This window comes from Ambystoma mexicanum, chromosome 3p (genome assembly GCF_040938575.1).
Source record: "Ambystoma mexicanum isolate Mex_15411 chromosome 3p, UKY_AmexF1_1, whole genome shotgun sequence".
NCBI lineage: Eukaryota > Metazoa > Chordata > Amphibia > Caudata > Ambystomatidae > Ambystoma > Ambystoma mexicanum.
The window spans coordinates 102397083-102406615 of NC_090925.1; the positions used below are offsets into that span (position 1 = coordinate 102397083).

General features: G+C 45.3%; 1 non-coding gene across 1 annotated transcript; it reads left to right on the forward strand.

Annotated features, from left to right (window-relative positions):
• Window positions 1–4967: 4967 nt before the first annotated feature.
• Window positions 4968–5074, forward strand: LOC138581585 (U6 spliceosomal RNA). The gene has a single exon (XR_011304647.1). It is a non-coding gene; the product is annotated as a U6 spliceosomal RNA (small nuclear RNA).
• Window positions 5075–9533: the final 4459 nt, after the last annotated feature.

Here is a 9533-nt window from a genome sequence, read left to right on the forward strand (position 1 = left end):
CATGGAGCGATGAGTGAAATCTGATGAGGACAGAGTGATGTCATGAAGAAGATGTATGAAGACATACTGAAGCGATATGAAAATACATAAGAGTGCTAATGTAACTGAAGTGACAAGAGAAACGTGTATGAAATGATGAAGTGATCATATATGCAAAGAAGATAAAGTAACTTGCTGACCAATAAGTGTAAATATGAAGCAACGCAAGGTAATTAAGACATATAGAAGTTTGCTGTAGAGGGAAATATAACATGGCAAGGATGGCCATGATAGGAAAATGGACATTGGCTTGTGTAAAGATGATATTCTGCTACCTCAGAGACAGACCAGGGGTGCACAGTCAGGAGGCAATGGAAACCACCTTTGTGTGCAAAACAAAGGGGAGTCTGTGTTGGTCTGGGATCAAGGATGCTATTTTTAAGGAATAGCTGCAAGACACAAAAGGAGGCAGACGCATAAGCCATGGGCATAAGACATATTTCTCTTAGATTAAATCAGACATACACATCTGAAAGAGCCAGGTATTGGACAAGTAAAAGTGTATAAAGTCTATGCAAGATAGAGTGAGTAAATCTCTAGATGCCAGAGGAGCAATGACACCCAGTATAATTGAATCAAATAGCAGTAAATAAGAGGTCAAAATGGACACATTTGAGGTCTCCTCACATGGGATTCAGAAGTGAAAATCAAGGGCTATTCATTAAGCTGTGGATGAAGATAGCGATGTGCTTGCACTCTCTTGAATGTCCCAGAAAAGAGAGCAGGCAACAAGGCCAACTACAGGTGGAAAATCTTGGCTTATGGCCAGACTGATGAGAGATGATGACTAATTGGGAAAGTGGGGAGTTATATTATGTGGCTCAAGCACCTGGGTTTCGTTTCGCTTACGTGCTGATGCCCGAGTCGAAAGGCCAAGGTTGGGTCTATAGGGAAATCTGCTATACAATGCTGCATAGACCAATTTACTGCCATTTTGTCCGCAATAATTAGTATTATACATATTTAGAGGAATAGATCGAGGCTTGTCTTACAGATACGAGACAGCCAATGGTGTACTAACTCATATGTATTCTATAAGTAGATATGTTCCCATAACCAATCCATCCCATTGATAGGTTTTACAGTTTGCCACATAGAATGATGTCATAGATGATGCATATCGGGGTATAAGACCTCTGTGTAATCAAGTGTGTGTGTGAGTGTGCAAGCAACAGTCTGATGTCTGCCAGTTTTGCCCTGCTTTATTAAACTGAGAATAAAGTAGTACTTTGCCATATTCTTTGAGTCTGTTTGGTTATTTGGTCTAAGATCTTTATTGGTAATCCCATGTAGTACAAGAGACACTTTAAAATCTCAACACTAGATTTGTTATTCCTGCATTGTGTCCTCCAACCCCCTGCAGTTGTGCCCATGCGTTTCCTCACGTACTATTATATATTCCTCATTGTAAAATGTTTGGAGGGACATGGATCTTGTACATGCATCCCAACATTCCCTCTTTAGTTAATCCTCCATTAACTAACCCTGCTGCTTTTCTTGCCCTGTGATCATCATCTTTGGGTACCCACACCCTGCACTCAAGATGCAACCTCCCCCCTTCCTGGGCATACCTCTAAGGGCTACATGTGAGGTAAATACAGTCCCCATCACTTGCTAGATTGACCCAGTGTCCCACATAATTTGCTGGGTCGGTGGGGTGAATTCAAGGTACCAAGGGGATCTATAGGTCGTTCTATTCTCACCATGCGTTGCTATTTCAAATCCTCTATTTGATTGGGCGTATTATTTCTACTAGGAGGAGTTCTACATGCACCTATCGAGACAATCATCATGGCACTGTTCGGGAGTGTATTTATGCAGCAACGGAGTATAATTTGGTCCGTGTAGAACATCACCAGCAAGAGCACCATGATAGGGACCAATATCTTCACCACTGCTCCAAGCCATTTTGGTGCCCAGGAGAACAATGTATCAAACCAATATTCCTCTTCTACTCCTGTTTGAGTTTCCATGCTGCTCTATAGCTGGTGATGGGCCCCTATGATGTGTGACAGGGACCCATTTTCTGCATCGTTTGGGGGACGTTTGCACATGGCCCATTCCATGACTGTCAATAGATTGAGAACATACCAGTTCTGGATCGGATACAACCCAGTCTTGATCGTATTCAGCCCCTGCTCCATATCATTCTCCAACTGGATCATCTCCCACCGCACAATCTGTAGCCACTTGGCGTTGGCTGCAACCTGAACCCCTGGTAGCAGGAGGGAGGAGAAGAACATCTCTGTTTAGGTTTACAAACTGTATTTATCTAGGATTTCTTTCATCAGCTTTGCAGAATCTTCAGACAAATAATTATATCTCTTCTACCATTTTCTCAGTGTTCACTTCTTTCTCTTCCCTTGTGGGGGTTGGGATTGGGGCCGTTTGAATGCTTCTGTGACAGACCTGGGTGCTATGGTCAGGTGGGCATCAGCAACCACGAGGATTGCTGAATGCAAGGTCGTTCATGAACATGTGCCTCTCCATGATGGTGGCAGAGACAAATATTCCATCTGACGGCACACCCAGAAGACATCCATGAGGGCTGCTGTACCCTTGCTGAAATCAGAGATAAACAATGTCTTATCACATTTGCTGTTGGTTCCCACTGGATCAGTTCCATGCCCTCAAAACAGAATTCATATTCATCCACTATTTGCACTTTCACTGGAACTTCTATGGCTTCGATCCATGTTAATTTTGAGAGCTACTTGGAGAATATAGGAAGACAGTTCTTGATTATGGTTGATATTACTTCTTCTTTGAGCCGCACTAGCCCCCTTGCTGTGCAGCTGACTACCACCTGCTCCTATCTGTTAGATCCGTACAACAGTTATTGATTCTTAGCAGTGTGCACACTTGGCACCCCAGGGCTTTTCCAGTCTTCACACATTTTTCTTTGTCTTTATCCATCAGCACAACATGTACGTCGTGCCCCTGAAACTTAATACAAACTCGGTACAGTGCCAAATCGTGCAGTATTAACATTTTAGGTGCCCCTAATGTGTGGGGGATGAGAGAGCAGACATAGCTGCTCCCATTTGACCGCTGTTTCCCCAATGAGTACATTCAACTATACCATAGATTAGTAAACTATGGATTGTGCACATCAGCCATTGTATCAAGTACAACCCCTTTATGCTGATCATACTCTGTTTCCTTCTCAACCCCTCTTATTACTCGAGACCTCCAGTGTCATGTTGCTGTCTCCACTACCTGTGTTTGTGTCGCATGTAATACATTTCTTGGAACCACCCCACTATAACCAGTACCATACGTAGAAAAATCAACAAAACCAAAATCATAATGTTTAATAGTACAACCCCATTTATATGACCTACCCACATAACCTTTTCTGGTGAATATATACACAGACCTGCAAGAAAAGTAACAAAGATACAAAACAGTACAATAATTATACAACGCTTATGATGACACTTGTGATGAGACGTCTGCAGGGGGCGAGAAGAACGGGTTTACATGCAGCATTCATATAATTATGCCTATAATTCATCATATAATTCTTCATATTAATCAATACAGTAACAATAGCTCGATACCAATAGATAAACATTCCAAGAAAAACAATACACATTCTTTAAAAAACTTAAATCACTCTGATGGAGTTGAGATAGAAAAGATAGAAAAGATATATATGATAAGTCTAAACTTAGTAATTAAAGAGGTATGTAAAAGCGGTTTGTATAAAAATAGTAGAATCAGTGTGAAGAGCAATAGGCAATTACTTCATGGCACAGATAGAGAACCAGGTGAAGGAGGTGCTTTATGGGGAGCCTTTTGGACATCCGAGATGTGTACCCAATACCACAATTCCTTCACTGGCATAAACGACCATGTATGGACTGTTATATCGTGGCTTACTCCATCTGTGGACAAAGTTCAGCACAAAGACAAAATCACCTTGTTGCAATTGGAGAGGGTGGTCTCCTTCCCCTGGATTCTTAAGTAGGATGGCAATGGTCTCTTTTACTATCAGTTCCTTTGTGTGTCTCCTTGATTCACAAGGTTCCTGCTGAGGCGACACGTTCTATAACAGTCTTTCTTTAACACAAATGTCTCCTTTGTTTAGAAAACACTGTCTTTCTGTAGAATTTCTGGTAGCTTTACAACTTGCCTGGTATACTCCTCTGCCAGGACCTTTTATGCAATTCCAACTGCCTGGTGTACTCTACTGCCAGGACTCTTTATGCAATTCCAACTGCCTGGTGTACTCTCCTGCCAGGACTCTTGAGGTTTTCACTTGCCTGGTATGCTCTCCTGCCAAGATTTCTTATGTGATTCAATAGCCTGGTTTCTCTCCCTTGCCAGGACTTCTCATATGTTTCACTTGCCTTGTACCTTTCCTTTGCAAGGACTTCTCATGTGTTTCACAGTTCCTCTATCACCAAGACTACATATACTGATTTTGGCTTGGTATATATGTAAGTGGTAATGTTTGTTGAAGCTTTGCACTACACTTGCATCCCACACATTTGTAGCTCAGTGGGGTCTGTACTTTGCCTTTTCTGCATTCAAACAATCTTTTTGTAGTTTTAACAATGGTGTCACATTCATCGGCGCGTTCCACAGAACACCTTAGGGCCCCATTGTCTTTGGCACAACTCACTGGTTCTCTTCAGCATTTCCGGTTCAGTTTGTCCTTCTGCAGCATGGCTTTTTCACCTGCTTTCCGCTTCCTTTGCGGTTCCTCGATCACATGCCTGCTTGCATTCAGGTCCCAGCATGGAGAATGCTGCCTCTTCGAGCTACTGAGCACCACCCAGGAACTCTCTTGCGGTACACAGCATCTACAATAAACTTCCTGCTCGTGCACTTCATTCCTCTATCTCGGTAGCCTCCTCTGCTCCGCCACACCGGTACATATCTTTTGCATTTGTGAGCCTGTGCATAGGAACCAACGTCTTGTGCTTGCTTCGGCAGCACATATACTAAAATTGGAAGGTTACAGAGAAGATTAGCATGGCCCGTGCGCAAGGATGAGACGCACATTCGTGAAGCGTTTCATATTTAAAAGAAAGAAAGAAAAGGCACCAACGTCTTCTTGTGCACTGCCACACTCAGTAGATTAGTTGCCATCTTTAAAAGTCCCACGCACAAGTGATTAGGGAAAACAACTAGACTGCATATTGAGCTTCAAACCTTTGTTACCTTGTACAAACACCTTCATCCTCTTCGTCTCAGTACTTGAGTGATTCTGGGAGTTGAAGTCAATGCCTGTCATTGGACATATAGCGTTAAATAGTTCTTCTTAGGGAATTTGCATAGAGGTACTTCAGATGCCAAATGTGTTGTATTGGAGCTTTATGTGTTAAGGTCATAAGTCTTTAGCTCACTGTCCCTTTTTAACTGCTCTTTTACCTCTACAATTGTGGAGACACATACCTTTTGATTTAGTTACATCCACCTGTCCTGACTTTTGCCAGTGTAGCACAGCCTTCAGATGCACTCCACTGGGATTTCACTCATCGGAATGGGGAAACTGACACATCCTTCAGACTTTGTTTCTCTTTGTCTTTCAACTTTGTTACAATTTATGGCAACTGTATTTCATTACTGTAACGTGCAACAGGGTCCTTGCATTTTCAGGCCCTAGTCATCCACTGAGGATTTTCTGGTAACTGGAAAATGTGCCTAGGAGTAGACTGGTGGCAGCAGAAACTTTTTCATGTACTTTTATATCTTTTTATTGAGCCATAACACGCTTATCGCATTTGGCTCATGACTGTGGCTAGTGTCCATCATGGCCATGCTACAAGCTCTTTTGTCTTCTCCTTGGCCATTTTGTCCGCTTGCCTTCTCCCTGTTCTTTGTGACCCAGGGACACCTTATTTGGTCATGCAGTTGTCCGCGAAAGCTGTGTCTTTTGCGGTCTACTGCAGGTCACGTGTGTAGGTACCCAGGAAGTGGGCTGGGACTGTCTCGTCCCAATCCACACTACTGGTGCCAGGATGTTTTATGTGCATGAGAGCCACAGTGGTCCCTGATTGGACCACTGCTTGTGTGCATGAGTGGGGTAGATCGCCTCATTGGCCAGCTGTGTGCACAAACTCACTGGACTTGTGAATATGAGGAGGGGTCCAAACTGCATATCCGCAGATCAGCAACAGGTCTGAATTGACCTGTACAAGGACCAAGTATCCAGAAGAGCCGAGCAGACCTAAGGACTATCCAGAACCTCACAGAAGACGGTTGGCACCGTGAGACTTCTGACATTCAGTAATGCCCTAATTTGCGCTCAATCTCCTAAGACCTGTAAGGGTGCGTCAACCCCTTTGTGTAGTGGGACCAATCAGTCTCGATGCCTCCTGGTTTCCATGCAAAAGAGCTTTCTCTGAAGTGTCCCTGGGCCATCCAGTGGACTGTCCGTCTCAAACCTTGGCACCCATGCAGGAGCATTGTCCTATTGATCTTTGCCTCAAGCTTTGGAGGTATCCTAGCTTGCACCGCAAAGCAAAGCACCTTCTTGACAAATTTCACTGTCCCAGTTGCTTTGGACCACGAGAGAAAGGCATGCATCAGACCACGAGAGTTGGGTGCCCCTGCATCACTGTGCTACAGTGACGGTCGTTGCTGGTGACTTTCCTGCCTTTCTTCAAGATTCCTGAGATGAGCTGCATTGGTGCTTTCTTTGTCCTGCATTGGAGATGAGGGATACAGCTCCTACTGTACACCGGAACCAGATCTGCACCTGCAGCACCTGTGCACTTTGAAGTTGAACCAAGGGTGGGAACTCGTACTCCAGGCAACCCTCTCCATACCTGCCAAGTTTGGCCCCGGAGTGAGCTAAGGCTGGTGAGTAGTTAAACCACTTACCAGCAGCCCCTAGTTCATCCATTGCATTTTTACGCACAACTGACCCCTTGTTGTCCTCTCCTTGGCTTGGGGGGGCCTCCATTTCCTAAAGCCTTCCGAATGATTAGAATAGCTTGGTTCTCCACAGCAGATCCTCCCCCGACTCTCAGAACCTGTATTCTACACTTCAGAATCCTCTCTCTAACTTTACCAGTTCCTTGAATGTTGTACTTTGCATCTTTACGCATGACCGAGTGCTTTTACGTGTACATCTAACATTGAGCACAAGGCTCCAATGATCATAGTGCTGGACTTTTAAAGATAGGCTTATCCATTTCTGAAGTTTGCCAATGTGATTGTTTGCCTACCCTTTCTCCTGAAGGTTTTGGCAGGATTTCCGCACTTTACCACATTGATCAAAAGTGATTGTATATATTTTACATAGTATGATGTTTGAATGGGGATTTTACTGTGCTTTTCATTATTCACTTGTCTTTGTCCGTGGGCCTAATAAGTTGTGTATTTTTGAAATACTACTGTCTAAGGGTAATTCTTGGTTTCTAACTGTGTGTGCTCATCAAAGACCTCATATCACCCCCACTCATCATGTGACTTAGCCTTGACTGCTCTCCAAGCTACTGTAAATTTATCTGGCTATCTTCCCAGATGTGTTCCCTGTTTCACTAACAAGGGTGGCCTCCTAAACATCCGTTCACCAGAGCAAAGTTTAGAAATCCATTCTAACATCCTCCTATGTGATCCTCCCTCATATAGCCACCCCCAAGGTCAGGATCAGGTAGTGGCTGCCGTCCCCTGGCCACATGGGAGAAGGGCACCGCCGGGAGATCTGTGATGACTCCATTGGAATCATCACACTATACTCTGAATGCAGCTACATTCAACACAGTGCCAATATTCAAAGCACTGCTAGAGTTAAAACAGTGGCTACACTCTAAATGCAGTTAGATTTTACACAGTGGCAATATTCAGAGCGCAGATAGATTTAAAACAGTGTCTACCCTCAAAATGCAGCTAGATTCACCAATGGCAGTCTTCAAGCACAGATAGATTTAAAACAGTGGCTATAGTCAGAATTCTGCTGCATTCAACACAGTGACAGCATTTAGAGCACAGCTTGAATTGAAAGGGTGGATATGCTCAGACTGCAGCTATATTCAGGGGGGGGCAGTACAAATCAAACAGTGGCAATATTCAGGGTGCACCTAGATTCAAGGTAGTGACAAGATTTCAGAAACACAGCCTTGACGGTGTGCCCAAATTGCCATCTCTTACGTGATGGTTGGTTCAGGCATGTATTGGTGTAATGGCTTGACTAAGGTGCCCAGGGTGAACAGGCACACAGGTGGTTGAGGAGCCAAAGGAGGGTCATTTGCCTGAGCCCTTAGCCGGCTGCCTGGGCAAGGCTGCCCTGGGACTCCCGGCTAAGAGTACTTCCTGGATGCTGGGCCAATCAGGGAGGGTGTGGGCATGTGGGGGAGGAGAAGTGGGCTGGGGGAGGAGCAGACGGAGAATGGGAGAGGGAAGCCGCTTTGGAGGGTTGATGGTGCTGTGGTTGTGCAGGAGAGCAGGCTGGAAAATGTCCCAAATGCAGCCACAGGTTTTACCAGAGGAGTTGAAGGTCTGATCGCTACTCAGTTCACTTTGTAAAGGGAGGAAGTTCTCATATGTAGCATGGCAAGGTTCAAGTACTTCTTGGATGCTGCGCCAATCAGTGAGTGTTTGGGAATGTGTCGGGAGGTGAAGTGGCCTAGGGAGGAACAAAAGGAGAAGGGGAGAGGTAAGGCCCAACAGAGTGCTGATGGCACTGTGGCTGTGCAGGAGAGCTGGGCTGGAAAATGGCTCAAATGTTGTTGCATGTCTTATTGGAGTGGCCAGAGGTCCGCACTCTGCTCAGTTTCACTTCAAAGGGGAGAAGATCTCCATGCAGCGTGGCAAGGCTGCAGTACTCCCTGGATGCCGGGCCAATCAGGGAGGGGGTGGGCATGTGTGGGGATAAGAAGTGGTCTGAAGGCGAAATAGAAGGAGTTTGTGCTGGAATGGGGAGAAGCTCTCTGTGCAGTGTGGCAAGGCATGTGTGGGTAGGAGAAGTGGGCTGGGGAGGAACAGAAGGGAAGAGGGAGGGTCCAACTGAGCGCTGGTGGTGCTGTGGCCATGCAGGAGAGCCAACCTGGACAATGTCCCAAATGTGGTACCGGGTCTAACCGAAGGTGCAGGTGGTGGAAGTCAGAGACAGTTTTCCAGTAGCCAATATTGTCCCACAAGGATGGCATTCTGTGTAAAATTCGAAAGGAGAGGACACTATGGACCTCATTACACGGATGGCGGTAAGGATTTACCGGTACCGGTAAAATACCGGTACCGGTAAATCCTTACCGCCTTACTAAGAGGTCCCTTTGCGGGTTGGGGGATTTAACGCCTGCTTTTTGCAGGCGTTAAAATCCAACCCGCAAAGGGACCTTGGAGCTAATTACGGCACTGCAAAATTGCGGTGCCGTAATTAGCGCCTTCCCCATTCCCATAGAACCCTATGGGGCAGAAATGGGAATGGGGAAGGTCAATGGTGGAAGGGGGATTTACCGCCCCTCCAACCATGGAATGGGGCGGTAAATCCCCTTTCCACCAAGGCGGTGCCCGTATTTTACCGGCATGAGCCATGG